At 41.7% G+C, this 16102-nt stretch overlaps 1 protein-coding gene across 1 annotated transcript in view; it reads right to left on the bottom strand.

Moving 5' to 3' along the window:
* The window catches only part of LOC124122347, a 377435-nt gene extending 362179 nt beyond the window's left edge, over positions 1 to 15256 (bottom strand). Inside the window, exon 1 of the mRNA XM_048395640.1 lies at positions 15037 to 15256. The gene's annotated coding sequence lies outside the window, so the exon portion shown is untranslated. The remainder of the gene's footprint in view (positions 1 to 15036) is intronic.
* Positions 15257 to 16102: the final 846 nt, after the last annotated feature.

Below are 16102 nucleotides of genomic sequence, written 5' to 3'. Positions count from 1 at the left end.
CATCATACTCCAGGCTAGTGAATGTCAACATACTCCAGGCTAGTGAATCTTATCATAATGCAGGATAGTGAATGTCATCATAATCCAGGCTAGTGAATGTCAACATACTCCAGGCTGGTGAATCTTATCATAATGCAGGCTAGTGAATGTCATCATACTCCAGGCTAGTGAATGTCAACATACTCCAGGCTAGTGAATGTCATCATACTCCAGGCTAGTGTGTGTCATTATGGTCCAGGCTAGTGAATGTCTTATACTCCAGGCTAGTGAATGTCAACATACTTCAGGCTAGTTAATTTCATTATGATCCAGGCTAGTGAATGTCGTATACTCCAGGCTAGTGAATGTCAACATACTCCAGGCTAGTGAATCTTATCATAATGCAGGATAGTGAATGTCAACATACTCCAGGCTAGTGAATGTCATCATAATGCAGGCTAGTGAATGTCATCATACTCCAGGCTAGTGTGTGTCATTATGATCCAGGCTAGTGAATGTCTTATACTCCAGGCTAGTGAATGTCAACATACTCCAGGCTGGTGAATGTCAACATACTCCAGGCTAGTGAATGTCAACATACTCCAGGCTAGTGAATGTCAACATACTCTAGGCTAGTGAATCTTATCATAATGCAGGCTAGTGAATGTCATCATATGCCAGGCTAGTGAATGTCAACATACTCCAGGCTACTGAATGTCAACATACTCCAGGCTAGTGAATGTCAACATACTCAAGGCTAGTGAATGTGATCATACTCCAGGCTAGTGAATGTCAACATACTCCAGGCTAGTGAATGTGATCATACTCCAGGCTAGTTAATGTCATCATACTCCAGGCTAGTGAATATCATCATAATGCAGGCTAGTGAATGTCATCATACTCCAGGCTAGTGAATGTCATCATACTCCAGGCTAGTGAATGTAATCATACTCCAGGCTAGTGAATGTCATCATACTCCAGGCTGGTGAATGTCACCTTAATGCAGGCTAGTGAATGTCATCATACTCCAGGCTGGTGAATGTCATCATACTCCAGGCTGGTGAATGTCATCATACTCCAGGCTAGTGGATGTCATCATACTCCAGGCTGGTGAATGTCATTATACTCCAGGCTGGTGAATGTCATCATAATGCAGGCTAGTGAATGTCATCATAATGCAGGCTACTGAATGTAATCATACTCCAGGCTAGTGAATGTCATCATAATGCAGGCTAGTGAATGTCAACATACTCCAGGCTACTGAATGTCATCATACTCCAGGCTAGTGAACGTCATCATACTCCAGGCTAATGAATGTCATCATACATCACCCTATTGAATGTCATCATACTCCAGGCTAGTGAATGTGATCATACTCCAGGCTAGTGAATGTCATCATACTCCAGGCTAGTGAATATCATCATAATGCAGGCTAGTGAATGTCATCATACTCCAGGCTAGTGAATGTCATCATACTCCAGGCTGGTGAATGTAATCATGCTCCAGGCTAGTGAATGTCATCATACTCCAGGCTAGTGAATGTCATCATACTCCAGGCTAGTTAATGTCATCATAATGCAGGCTAGTGAAAATCATCATACTCAAGGCTGGTGAATGTCATCATACCCCAGGCTAGTGAATGTCAACATACTCCAGGCTAGTGAATGTCATCATATTCCAGGATAGTGAATGTCAACATACTCCAGGCTAGTGAATGTCATCATACTCCAGGCTAGTGAATGTCATCATACTCCAGGCTAGTGAATGTCATCATACTCCAGGCTAGTGAATGTCATCATACTCCAGGCTAGTGAATGTCATCATACTCCAGGCTAGTGAATGTCATCATACTCCAGGCTAGTGAATGTCAACATACTCCAGGCTGGTGAATGTCAACATAATCCAGGCTGGTGAATGTCATCATACTCCAGGCTAGTGAATGTCATCATAATGCAGGATAGTGAATGTCGTCATACTCCAGGCTAGTGAATGTCCACATACTCCAGGCTAGTGAATGTCATCATAATCCAGGCTAGTGAATGTAATCATACTCCAGGCTAGTGAATGTCATCATACTCCAGGCTAGTGAATGTAATCATACTCCAGGCTAGTGAATGTAATCATACTCCAGGCTAGTGAATGTAATCATACTCCAGGCTAGTGAATGTCATCATACTCCAGGCTAGTGAATGTAATCATACTCAAGGCTGGTGAATGTAATCATACTCCAGGCTACTGAATGTCATCATACTCCAGGCTAGTGAATGTCATTATACTCCAGGCTGGTGAATGTCATCATACTCCAGGCTAGTGAATGTCATCATACTCCAGGCTAGTGAATGTCAACATACTCCGGGCTAGTGAATGTAATCATACTCCAGGCTGGTGAATGTCATCATACTCCAGGCTAGTGAATGTCATCATACTCCAGGCTGATGAATGTCATCATACTCCAGGCTGGTGAATGTCATTATACTCCAGGCTGGTGAATGTAATCATACTCCAGGCTAGTGAATGTCATCATACTCCAGGCTGGTGAATGTCCTCATACTCCAGGCTAGTGAATGTCTTCATAATGCAGGCTAGTCAATGTCATCATAATGCAGGCTAGTGAATGTCATCATAAAGCAGGCTATAGCGAATGTAATCATACGCCACACTAGTGAATGTCCTCGTTCTCCAGGTTAGTGAATGTCATCATGCTCTAGGCTAGTGAATGTCATCATAATGCAGGATAGTGAATGTCATCATACTCCAGGCTAGTGAATGTCATCATACTCCAGGCTAGTGAATGTCATCATACTCCAGGCTAGTGAATGTCATCATAATGCAAGATTGTGAATGTCATCATAATGCAGGCTAGTGAATGTCATTATACTCCAGGCTAGTGAATGTCATCATACTCCAGGCTAGTGAATGTCAAAATCCTCCAGGCTAGTGAATGTCATCATAATGCAGGCTAGTAAATGTCATCATACTTCAGGCTAGTGAATGTCATCATAATCAGGGCAAATGAATGTCATTATACTCCAGGCTGGTGAATGTCAACATACTCCAGGCTAGTGAATGTCAACATACTCCAGGCTGGTGAATGTCATCATACTCCAGGCTAGTGAATGTCAACATACTCCAGGCTGGTGAATGTCAACATACTCCAGGCTAGTGAATGTCAACATACTCCAGGCTAGTGAATGTCAACATACTCCAGGCTAGTGAATCTTATCATAATGCAGGCTAGTGAATGTCAACATACTCCAGGCTAGTGAATGTCAACATACTCCAGGCTAGTGAATGTCAACATACTCCAGGCTAGTGAATCTTATCATAATGGAGGCTAGTGAATGTCATCATACTCCAGGCTAGTGAATGTCAACATACTCCAGGCTACTGAATGTCAACATACTCCAGGCTAGTGAATGTCAACATACTCCAGGCTAGTGAATGTCATCATACTCCAGGCTAGTGAATGTCAACATACTCCAGGCTAGTGAATGTCATCATACTCCAGGCTAGTGAATGTCAACATACTCCAGGCTGGTGAATCTTATCATAATGCAGGATAGTGAATGTCATCATAATCCAGGCTAGTGAATGTCAACATACTCCAGGCTTGTGAATCTTATCATAATGCAGGCTAATGAATGTCATCATAATCCAGGCTAGTGAATGTCAACATACTCCAGGCTGGTGAATCTTATCATAATGCAGGCTAGTGAATGTCATCATACTCCAGGCTAGTGAATGTCAACATACTCCAGGCTAGTGAATGTCATCATACTCCAGGCTAGTGTGTGTCATTATGATCCAGGCTAGTGAATGTCTTATACTCCAGGCTGGTGAATGTCAACATACTTCAGGCTAGTGAATGTCATTATGATCCAGGCTAGTGAATGTCGAATACTCCAGGCTAGTGAATGTCAACATACTCCAGGCTAGTGAATCTTATCATAATGCAGGACAGTGAATGTCAACATACTCCAGGCTAGTGAATGTCATCATAATCCAGGCTAGTGAATGTCATCATACTCCAGGCTAGTGTGTGTCATTATGATCCAGGCTAGTGAATGTCTTATACTCCAGGCTAGTGAATGTCAACATACTCCAGGCTGGTGAATGTCAACATACTCCAGGCTAGTGAATGTCAACATACTCCAGGCTAGTGAATGTCAACATACTCCAGGCTACTGAATGTCAACATACTCCAGGCTAGTGAATGTCATGATACTCCAGGCTAGTGAATGTCAACATACTCCAGGCTGGTGAATCTTATCATAATGCAGGATAGTGAATGTCATCATAATCCAGGCTAGTGAATGTCAACATACTCCAGGCTAGTGAATCTTTTCATAATGCAGGCTAATGAATGTCATCATACTCCAGGCTAGTGAATGTCAACATACTCCAGGCTAGTGAATGTCAACATACTCCAGGCTAGTGAATGTCAACATACTCCAGGCTAGTGAATCTTATCATAATGCAGGCTAGTGAATATCATCATACTCCAGGCTAGTGAATGTCAACATACTCCAGGCTAGTGAATGTCAACATAATGCAGGCTAGTGAATGTCAACATACTCCAGGCTAGTGAATGTCATCATACTCCAGGCTAGTGAATGTCAACATACTCCAGGCTAGTGAATCTTATCATAATGCAGGATAGTGAATGTCATCATAATCCAGGCTAGTGAATGTCAACATACTCCAGGCTGGTGAATCTTATCATAATGCAGGCTAGTGAATGTCATCATACTCCAGGCTAGTGAATGTCAACATACTCCAGGCTAGTGAATGTCATCATACTCCAGGCTAGTGTGTGTCATTATGGTCCAGGCTAGTGAATGTCTTATACTCCAGGCTGGTGAATGTCAACATACTTCAGGCTAGTTAATTTCATTATGATCCAGGCTAGTGAATGTCGTATACTCCAGGCTAGTGAATGTCAACATACTCCAGGCTAGTGAATCTTATCATAATGCAGGATAGTGAATGTCAACATACTCCAGGCTAGTGAATGTCATCATAATGCAGGCTAGTGAATGTCATCATACTCCAGGCTAGTGTGTGTCATTATGATCCAGGCTAGTGAATGTCTTATACTCCAGGCTAGTGAATGTCAACATACTCCAGGCTGGTGAATGTCAACATACTCCAGGCTAGTGAATGTCAACATACTCCAGGCTAGTGAATGTCAACATACTCTAGGCTAGTGAATCTTATCATAATGCAGGCTAGTGAATGTCATCATATGCCAGGCTAGTGAATGTCAACATACTCCAGGCTACTGAATGTCAACATACTCCAGGCTAGTGAATGTCAACATACTCAAGGCTAGTGAATGTCAACATACTCCAGGCTAGTGAATCTTATCATAATGCAGGCTAGTGAATGTCATCAAACTCCAGGCTGGTGAATGTAATCATACTCCAGGCTAGTGAATGTCATCATACTCCAGGCTAGTGAATGTCATCATACTCCAGGCTGATGAATGTCATCATACTCCAGGCTGGTGAATGTCATTATACTCCAGGCTAGTGAATGTCTGCATAATGCAGGCTAGTGAATGTCACCATAATGCAGGATAGTGAATGTCATCATACTCCAGGCTAGTGAATGTCATCATAATACAGGCTAGTGAATGTCATCATAATGCAGGCTGGTGAATGTCATCATACTCCAGGCTAGTGAATGTCTGCATAATGCAGGCTAGTGAATGTCATCATACTCCAGGCTGGTGAATGTCATCATACTCCAGGCTAGTGTATGTCAACATACTCCAGGCTAGTGAATGTCATCATACTCCAGGCTAGTGAATGTCGTCATAATGCACGCTAGTGAATGTCATCATAATGCACGCTAGTGAATGTCATCATAATGCAGGCTAGTGAATGTCATCATACTCCAGGCTAGTGAATGTCTTCATAATGCAGGGTAGTGAATGTCATCATACTCTCGGCTAGTGAATGTCATCATACTCCAGGCTAGTGAATGTCGTCATAATGCGGGCTAGTCAATGTCATCATAATGCAGGCTAGTGAATGTCATCATGATTCAGGCTATAGTGAATGCCTTGATACTCCAGGCTAGTGAATGTCATCATACTCCAGTCTAGTGAATGTCATCATTTTCTATGCTCGTGAATGTCATCATAAAACAGGCTATAGCGAATGTAATCATACGCCAGACTAGTGAATGTCCTCGTTCTCCAGGTTAGTGAATGTCATCATGCTCTAGGCTAGTGAATGTCATCATAATGCAGGATAGTGAATGTCATCATACTCCAGGCTAGTGAATGTCATCATACTCCAGCCTAGTGAATGTCATCATACTCCAGGCTAGTGAATGTCATCATATTGCAAGATTGTGAATGTCATCATAATGCAGGCTAGTGAATGTCATTATACTCCAGGCTAGTGAATGTCATCATACTCCAGGCTAGTGAATGTCAACATCCTCCAGGCTAGTGAATGTCATCATAATGCAGGCTAGTAAATGTCATCATACTTCAGGCTAGTGAATGTCATCATAATCCGGGCAAATGAATGTCATGTACTCCAGGCTAGTGAATGTCATCATACTCCAGGCTAGTGAATGTCATTATACTCCAGGTTGGTCAATGTCATCATACTCCAGGCTAGTGAATGTCATCATAATGCAGGATAGTGAATGTAGTCATACTCCAGTCTAGTGAATGTCCACATACTCCAGGCTAGTGAATGTAATCATACTCCAGGCTAATGAATGTCATCATACTCCAGGCTAGTGAATATAATCATACTCCAGGCTAGTGAATGTAATCATACTCCAGGCTAGTGAATGTAATCACACTCCAAGCTAGTGAATGTCATCATACTCCAGGCTAGTGAATGTAATCATACTCAAGGCTGGTGAATGTCATCATACTCCAGGCTAGTGAATGTCATCTTACTCCAGGCTAGTGAATGTCATTATACTCCAGGCTGGTGAATGTCATCATACTCCAGGCTAGTGAATGTCATCATACTCCAGGCTAGTGAATGTCAACATACTCCAGGCTAGTGAATGTAATCATACTCCAGGCTGGTGAATGTCATCATACTCCAGGCTAGTGAATGTCATCATACTCCAGGCTGGTGAATGTCATCATACTCCAGGCTGGTGAATGTCATTATACTCAAAGCTGGTGAATGTAATCATACTCCAGGCTAGTGAATGTCATTATACTCCAGGCTAGTGAATGTCAATATGCTCCAGGCTAGTGAATGTCATTATACTCCAGGCTAGTGAATGTAATCATACTCCAGGCTAGTGAATCTCATCATACTCCAGGCTAGTGAATGTCATCATACTTCAGGCTAGTGAATGTCATCATACTCCAGGCTGGTGAATGTCATCATACTCCAGGCTGGTGAATGTCAATATACTCCAGGCTGGTGAATGTAATCATACTCCAGGCTAGTGAATGTCATTATACTCCAGGCTAGTGAATGTCATTATACTCCAGGCTAGTGAATGTCATTATACTCCAGGCTGGTGAATGTAATCATACTCCAGGCCAGTGAATGTAATCATACTCCAGGCTAGTGAATGTAATCATACTCCAGGCTAGTGAATGTCCTCATAATGCAGGCTGGTGAATGTCATCATACTCCAGGCTAGTGAATGTAATCATACTCCAGGCTGGTGAATATCAACATTATGCAGGCTAGTGAATGTCACCATAATGCAGGCTAGTGAATGTCATCATACTCCAGGCTAGTGAATGTCATCATAATACAGGCTAGTGAATGTCATCATAATGCAGGCTAGTGAATGTCATCATACTCCAGGCTAGTGAATGTCTGCATTATGCAGGCTAGTGAATGTCATCATACTCCAGGCTGGTGAATGTCATCATACTCCAGGCTAGTGAATGTCAACATACTCCAGGCTAGTGAATGTCATTATACTCCAGGCTAGTGAATGTCGTCATAATGCACGCTAGTGAATGTCATCATAATGCACGCTAGTGAATGTCATCATAATGCAGGCTAGTGAATGTCATCATACTCCAGGCTAGTGAATGTCTTCATAATGCAGGGTAGTGAATGTCATCATACTCCCGGCTAGTGAATGTCATCATACTCCAGGCTAGTGAATGTCGTCATAATGCAGGCTACCCAATGTCGTCATAATGCAGGCTAGTGAATGTCATCATGATTCAGGCTATAGTGAATGCCTTGATACTGCAGGCTAGTGAATGTCATCATACTCCAGTCTAGTGAATGTCATCATTTTCTATGCTCGTGAATGCCATCATAAAACAGGCTATAGCGAATGTAATCATACGCCAGACTAGTGAATGTCCTCGTTCTCCAGGTTAGTGAATGTCATCATGCTCTAGGCTAGTGAATGTCATCATAATGCAGGATAGTGAATGTCATCATACTCCAGGCTAGTGAATGTCATCATACTCCAGCCTAGTGAATGTCATCATACTCGAGGCTAGTGAATTCATCATAATGCAAGATTGTGAATGTCATCATAATGCAGGCTAGTGAATGTCATTATACTCCAGGCTAGTGAATGTCATCATACTCCAGGCTAGTGAATGTCAACATCCTCCAGGCTAGTGAATGTCATCATAATGCAGGCTAGTAAATGTCATCATACTTCAGGCTAGTGAATGTCAACATACTCCAGGCTAGTGAATGTCAACATACTCCAGGCTAGTGAATCTTATCATAATGCAGGCTAGTGAATGTCAACATACTCCAGGCTAGTGAATGTCAACATACTCCAGGCTAGTGAATGTCAACATACTCCAGGCTAGTGAATCTTATCATAATGTAGGCTATTGAATGTCATCATACTCCAGGCTAGTGAATGTCAACATACTCCAGGCTAGTGAATGTCAACATACTCCAGGCTAGTGAATGTAAACATACTCCAGGCTAGTGAATGTCATCATACTCCAGGCTAGTGAATGTCAACATACTCCAGGCTAGTGAATGTCATCATACTCCAGGCTAGTGAATGTCAACATACTCCAGGCTAGTGAATGTCATCATACTCCAGGCTAGTGAATGTCATCATACTCCAGGCTAGTGAATGTAAACATACTCCAGGCTAGTGAATGTCAACATACTCCAGGCTAGTGAATGTCAACATACTCCAGGCTAGTGAATGTCAACATACTCCAGGCTAGTGAATCTTATCATAATGCAGGCTAGTGAATGTCATCATACTCCAGGCTAGTGAATGTCAACATACTCCAGGCTACTGAATGTCAACATACTCCAGGCTAGTGAATGTCAACATACTCCGGGCTAGTGAATGTCATCATACTCCAGGCTAGTGAATGTCAACATACTCCAGGCTAGTGAATCTTATCATAATGCAGGCTAGTGAATGTCATCATACTCCAGGCTAGTGAATGTCAACATACTCCAGGCTACTGAATGTCAACATACTCCAGGCTAGTGAATGTCAACATACTCCGGGCTAGTGAATGTCATCATACTCCAGGCTAGTGAATGTCAACATACTCCAGGCTAGTGAATCTTATCATAATGCAGGATAGTGAATGTCATCATAATCCAGGCTAGTAAATGTCAACATACTCCAGGCTAGTGAATCTTATCATAATGCAGGCTAGTGAATGTCATCATACTCCAGGCTAGTGAATGTCAACATACTCCAGGCTAGTGAATGTCATCATACTCCAGGCTAGTGTGTGTCGTTATGATCCAGGCTAGTGAATGTCAACATACTCCAGGCTAGTGAATGTCAACATCCTCCAGGCTAGTGAATCTTATCATAATGCAGGATTAGTGAGTGTCAACATACTCCAGGCTAGTGAATCTCATCATAATGCAGGCTAGTGAATGTCATCATACTCCAGGCTAGTGTGTGTCATTATGATCCAGGCTAGTGAATGTCTTATACTCCAGGCTAGTGAATGTCAACATACTCCAGGCTGGTGAATGTCAACATACTCCAGGCTACTGAATGTCAACATACTCCAGGCTAGTGAATGTCAACATACTCCAGGCTAGTGAATCTTATCATAATGCAGGCTACTGAATGTCATCATACTCCAGGCTACTGAATGTCAACATACTCCAGGCTAGTGAATGTCAACATACTCCAGGCTAGTGAATGTCAACATACTCCAGGCTAGTGAATCTTATCATAATGCAGGCTAGTGAATGTCATCATACTCCAGGCTAGTGAATGTCAACATACTCCAGGCTACTGAATGTCTTATACTCCAGGCTAGTGAATGTCAACATACTCCAGGCTGGTGAATGTCAACATACTCCAGGCTAGTGAATGTCAACATACTCCAGGCTAGTGAATGTCAACATACTCCAGGCTAGTGAATCTTATCATAATGCAGGCTAGTGAATGTCATCATACTCCAGGCTAGTGAATGTCAACATACTCCAGGCTACTGAATGTCAACATACTCCAGGCTAGTGAATGTCAACATACTCCAGGCTAGTTAATGTCATCATACTCCAGGCTAGTGAATGTCAACATACTCCAGGCTAGTGAATCTTATCATAATGCAGGATAGTGAATGTCATCATAATGCAGGCTAGTGAATGTCAACATACTCCAGGCTAGTGAATCTTATCATAACGCAGGCTAGTGAATGTCATCATACTCCAGGCTTGTGAATATCAACATACTCCAGGCTAGTGAATGTCATCATACTCCAGGCTTGTGAATATCAACATACTCCAGGCTAGTGAATGTCATCATACTCCAGGCTAGTGAATGTCAACATACTCCAGGCTAGTGAATCTTATCATAATGCAGGCTAGTGAATGTCATCATACTCCAGGCTAGTGAATGTCAACATACTCCAGGCTAGTGAATGTCAACATACTCCAGGCTTGTGAATCTTATCATAATGCAGGCTAGTGAATGTCATCATACTCCAGGCTAGTGAATATCAACATACTCCAGGCTAGTGAATGTCAACATACTCCAGGCTAGTGAATCTTATCATAATGCAGGCTAGTGAATGTCATCATACTCCAGGCTAGTGAATATGAACATACTCCAGGCTAGTGAATGTCAACATACTCCAGGCTAGTGAATATCAACATACTCCAGGCTAGTGAATGTCAACATACTCCAGGCTAGTGGATGTCAACATATTCCAGGCTACTGAATGTCAACATACTCCAGGCTAGTGAATGTCAACATACTCCAGGCTAGTGAATGTCAACATACTTCAGGCTAGTGAATGTCAACATACTCCAGGCTAGTGAATGTCAACATACTCCAGGCTAGTGAATGTCAACATACTCCAGGCTAGTGAATGTCAACATACTCCAGGCTACTGAATGTCAACATACTCCAGGTTAGTGGATGTCAACATACTCCAGGCTAGTGAATGTCATCATACTTCAGGCTAGTGAATGTCATCATAATGCAGGCTAGTGAATGTCAACATACTCCAGGCTAGTGAATGTCAACATACTCCAGGCTAGTGAATGTCAACATACTCCAGGCTAGTGAATGTCATCATACTCCAGGCTAGTGAATGTCATCATACTCCAGGCTAGTGAATGTCATCATACTCCAGGCTAGTGAATGTCAACATCCTCCAGGCTAGTGAATCTTATCATAATGCAGGATAGTGAATGTCATCATAAAGCAGGCTAGTGAATGTCAACATACTCCAGGCTAGTGAATCTTATCATAATGCAGGCTAGTGAATGTCATCATACTCCAGGCTAGTGAATATCAACATACTCCAGGCTAGTGAATGTCATCATACTCCAGTCTAGTGAATGTCAACATACTCCAGGCTAGTGAATCTTATCATAATGCAGGCTAGTGAATGTCATCATACTCCAGGCTAGTGAATGTCAACATACTCCAGGCTAGTGAATGTCAACATCCTCCAGGCTAGTGAATCTTATCATAATGCAGGCTAGTGAATGTCATCATACTCCAGGCTAGTGAATGTCAACATACTCCAGGCTACTGAATGTCAACATACTCCAGGCTAGTGAATGTCAACATACTCCAGGCTAGTGAATGTCATCATACTCCAGGCTAGTGAATGTCAACATACTCCAGGCTAGTGAATCTTATCATAATGCAGGATAGTGAATGTCATCATAATCCAGGCTAGTGAATGTCAACATACTCCAGGCTAGTGAATCTTATCATAATGCAGGCTAGTGAATGTCATCATACTCCAGGCTAGTGAATGTCAACATACTCCAGGCTAGTGAATGTCATCATACTCCAGGCTAGTGTGTGTCATTATGATCCAGGCTAGTGAATGTCTTATACTCCAGGCTAGTGAATGTCAACATACTCAAGGCTAGTGAATGTCATTATGATCCAGGCTAGTGAATGTCGTATACTCCAGGCTAGTGAATGTCAACATACTCCAGGCTAGTGAATCTTATGATAATGCAGGATAGTGAATGTCAACATACTCCAGGCTAGTGAATGTCATCATAATGCAGGCTAGTGAATGTCATAATAATCCAGGCTAGTGTGTGTCATTATGATCCAGGCTAGTGAATGTCTTATACTCCAGGCTAGTGAATGTCTTATACTCCAGGCTAGTGAATGTCAACATACTCCAGGCTACTGAATGTCATTATGATCCAGGCTAGTGAATGTCGTATACTCCAGGCTAGTGAATGTCATCATACTCCAGGCTAGTGAATGTCATCAAAATGCAGGCTAGTGAATGTCATCATAATGCAGGCTAGTGAATGTAATCATACTCCAGGCTAGTGAATGTAATCATACTCCAGGCTAGTGAATGTCATCATACTCCAGGCTTGTTTACTTCTCAAGTTTAAGTAGCATCACTGGAGGAGAGTTTCAAGGATGCATAGGAAGCCATGTCTGTGTGGAAGGTGATGGGGGAAGTCTGTGGTATTTTCAAAGGCAAACCGTAATCATCAGTTTTAAGACGTCTCGATGCGCAAATGCTTCTGTCAGTTTGTACTGACCTGGAATACCTGCATGTATACTTGTTGTATTATAACACCACATGAAAAGCTTATTTTCATCATTACCTAATAAAACATTGCTTTTACTATGAGTGTTACATTTCTATTTGATACAAATCAATCCAATGTGAATCTGAACTGTAGTACAAATTTCCTTTGATAGCAAGTTCATAGAAACTTTCACCAGCATTTTATATGAAATATCTTAACACGAGTTGAATGAAGTAGCAACATATGTAGGTTTCAAACACGATTGCCAACCTTACTGGACAAACGAGACAGGGTATTCAATATTTAGAAAATAAACAACGAAATATATTGAAATATGTTTTTTATTCCTAAGTGAATGAATAGTATATGACGCTATCTTCCATAAGTCTCGTGTCGGTGTGTCAAACCTTCGCGCAACTATTATGACGTCAACAGGCAGTGTGATGCGATAGACAACAGCAGATAGAAAATTTACAACTCTGAATCTCACCACACACGCTCTTGATTATATTGTTTCCACGCACCCGGAACACAATTTGCGAATATTTTCCAAGTAAAATCAGTGTTTGAAATTGCCGAGTTTGGAAATGTTCTTACAAACAAATGGGTTTTTTATGGGTTGGTGAATGTCCATGTCAAAATAACGTCAAAGCAGCGTGCTAAAATGTCAAGGTGGTATCGATATTATAGAAAAAAGAAAGAAAACTCCTAATTAATCTGATAAGCCCGGTGTACATGAAACTTGGACTCTACGGTAACGTGTGTAGTTAACATGTGTTAAAATATTTCCTGTTGTGTTAAGTATTGGCTCATATCATATGCTATTCAAACATAGCATAAAAACAAACCTGCAGTCCTTTCCCTGCAAAACCGTACCGACGGAATGCAACATGGACGTGAATCAGAAAACAGCAACTCATCATTAATGGCATGAAAGTTATTTATTTGTCCATGCCAACTCGTCACCATAATTTCAGACAATGTCATGAAGTAGAGAATATTCAACAAACTATCATGTTATTGGGGTGTTTCAGTGCATGGTCTTACAATGGGGTCTGCACAATAGACATAAGAGCTGAATGGGGAGTCACAAAACTTCTATTCTGAAATAATTTCACTGTTACTGTCAACTGAAATAATAATTTGACTGACAGTTGCATGATCTAAACCATCTCTTTTACAATATGAAGTTTTAATTCCGGCCTCAACGGTGTCAGTCCAGCCTTTCTAACTTACAATAATCATAAACGTGAAATACCAAGGTTCTCAAATCACCTGTGAATTTCGTCACGTACCGTATTGTAATGATACATTGAGCTCGTTCTGTTTATTTAATTATTTGTATTTGAAGTAAGCTGAAAAGCAATACCAAGAACATCACTAACATTGCTTTGATAATATTTTAAAGTTTAATAACTACTACAGAAAGATTGCTTCTGATTTAGACGTTTCATTTGACAGGAATACAGAGAAGACAGATGTGGCTTGGCCTAACACGCCCAAATTTCGATTATTTACAGACCGTCGTCATATAGCTGGAATATTGCTGAGTGCGGCGTAAAACAACAAACCATAATGTAAGATGTAACCCACCGCGCTACGTTCGCATACCGACAATAGCTGAGACCAAACAGATATGAGTAGGTGATTTGTAAGCTAGTCGTGCATAATAGTCAGTCAAGCCTCTCGCTACTTGAGAGTAAACATGTATGTATTATTAGAAGTGTATATGGAATGATTATGCATGTGTGTCCAATATGTATAATTACATGTATACCCCCAACAGCAGGAACGTGTCTTTGATCAAACAAAGAATACATTACAAAATATGCTTTCTTCTGTGTCTACCACATGTTTCACTCATGACCATTGCCATTATCTTACATTCCTTCAAATCAGTGGCCGACGCTAAATACAGCAGCCACAGGGACCGGTTGTTGCGTCAAGTTGTACTACATCAGCTGCATAAATAATAATGTTTACTACAACTGTACCTTGTGTATTCAGAATACTAGAGACAAACCTACAAACCGACAAACCTAAGGTGTACAGTACCCATGATTTATGATTCCCCTGTTCCTATTACCAAAACAGTAAGAGAAATAATATTTACCTCGCGTCCAGTCACGTCAGCTGTCAAATGTAAGTGGCAGTCCTCATATCCACACACACGTTATCAGGGACGTTATCATAGAACGTTCTTTGTGTTACATACAGCGTTACGAATTGACATAACTATACTTCTTTTCAAACACAAGTCCGCTGATATGAACACCGTTTAGGAAAGGCGCGGGTGACATTCAATAGCCATGCATAAGCCTCGTCCTGTGTCACGACGATCTGGTTCACGGTTGATTACACCTGCCTTCCATACAACAACATGCAACACTAGTACTAACAAGAGCTTATGGGAACACCCTTTATGATTTCCTTTCGTATGGAAAAACTCAACAATGCTTTATGAAACTTTATGAAGTCATATATTTCTTTCTATTTTATTTAGACATATTGCATTCTGGTTTGGTGTGCTTCTTAGATTAATTAGAACAAAACAAATGAGCTGAGCATGAATGAGTGAGTATGGATTTACGCCGCTTTCAGAAATATTCCAGCAATATCACGGCGGGGGACACCAGAAATGGGCTTCACACATTGTACCCATGTCGATAATCGAATCAGGTCTTCGGCGTGACGAGCGAACGCTTTAACCACGTGGCTACCCGACCGCCTCAAGAGCTGAGCATGATGTGCCATTAAGTCGGCTGTGGGAGACAAGAATAGCTTCACACACATTTGAAACCCAGCTTGATGTGAAGGATGTTACTGCATTTCAGAGTTGTGTACCAGGAACAAGACATGGGTGACTCACTTTGAGGAATATGTTATACGAATGTTTAACTGAGACTGAATCAAGCTGAAACTACATTTTTCTCCAATCTGTTTCCCTGTTTTTATGTTATTCTCTAACTGAAGATTGTAATATGTCCAACGTCGGACGACATACCAATGATAAGAGCGAATTGAGTTTTAGCGCCACAACTTTATCGGGGAGAACCGGGATTCGAACCAATGATCCTAGGATTCTGGCGTGCGAATTTCGGCACCTTCGACTGGGCCATTCGTGTCCTCGCACCACTCCCCCCCTCCCCCCCCCCCCCCCCCCCCCCCCCTCCCCCCCT

Source organism: Haliotis rufescens, unplaced genomic scaffold (genome assembly GCF_023055435.1).
Source record: "Haliotis rufescens isolate VD_foot unplaced genomic scaffold, xgHalRufe1.0.p SCAF_14, whole genome shotgun sequence".
Taxonomy (NCBI): Eukaryota; Metazoa; Mollusca; class Gastropoda; order Lepetellida; family Haliotidae; genus Haliotis; species Haliotis rufescens.
Note: the sequence above shows the minus strand (reverse complement) of the source record. Positions and strands in the feature narration are given on the sequence as shown.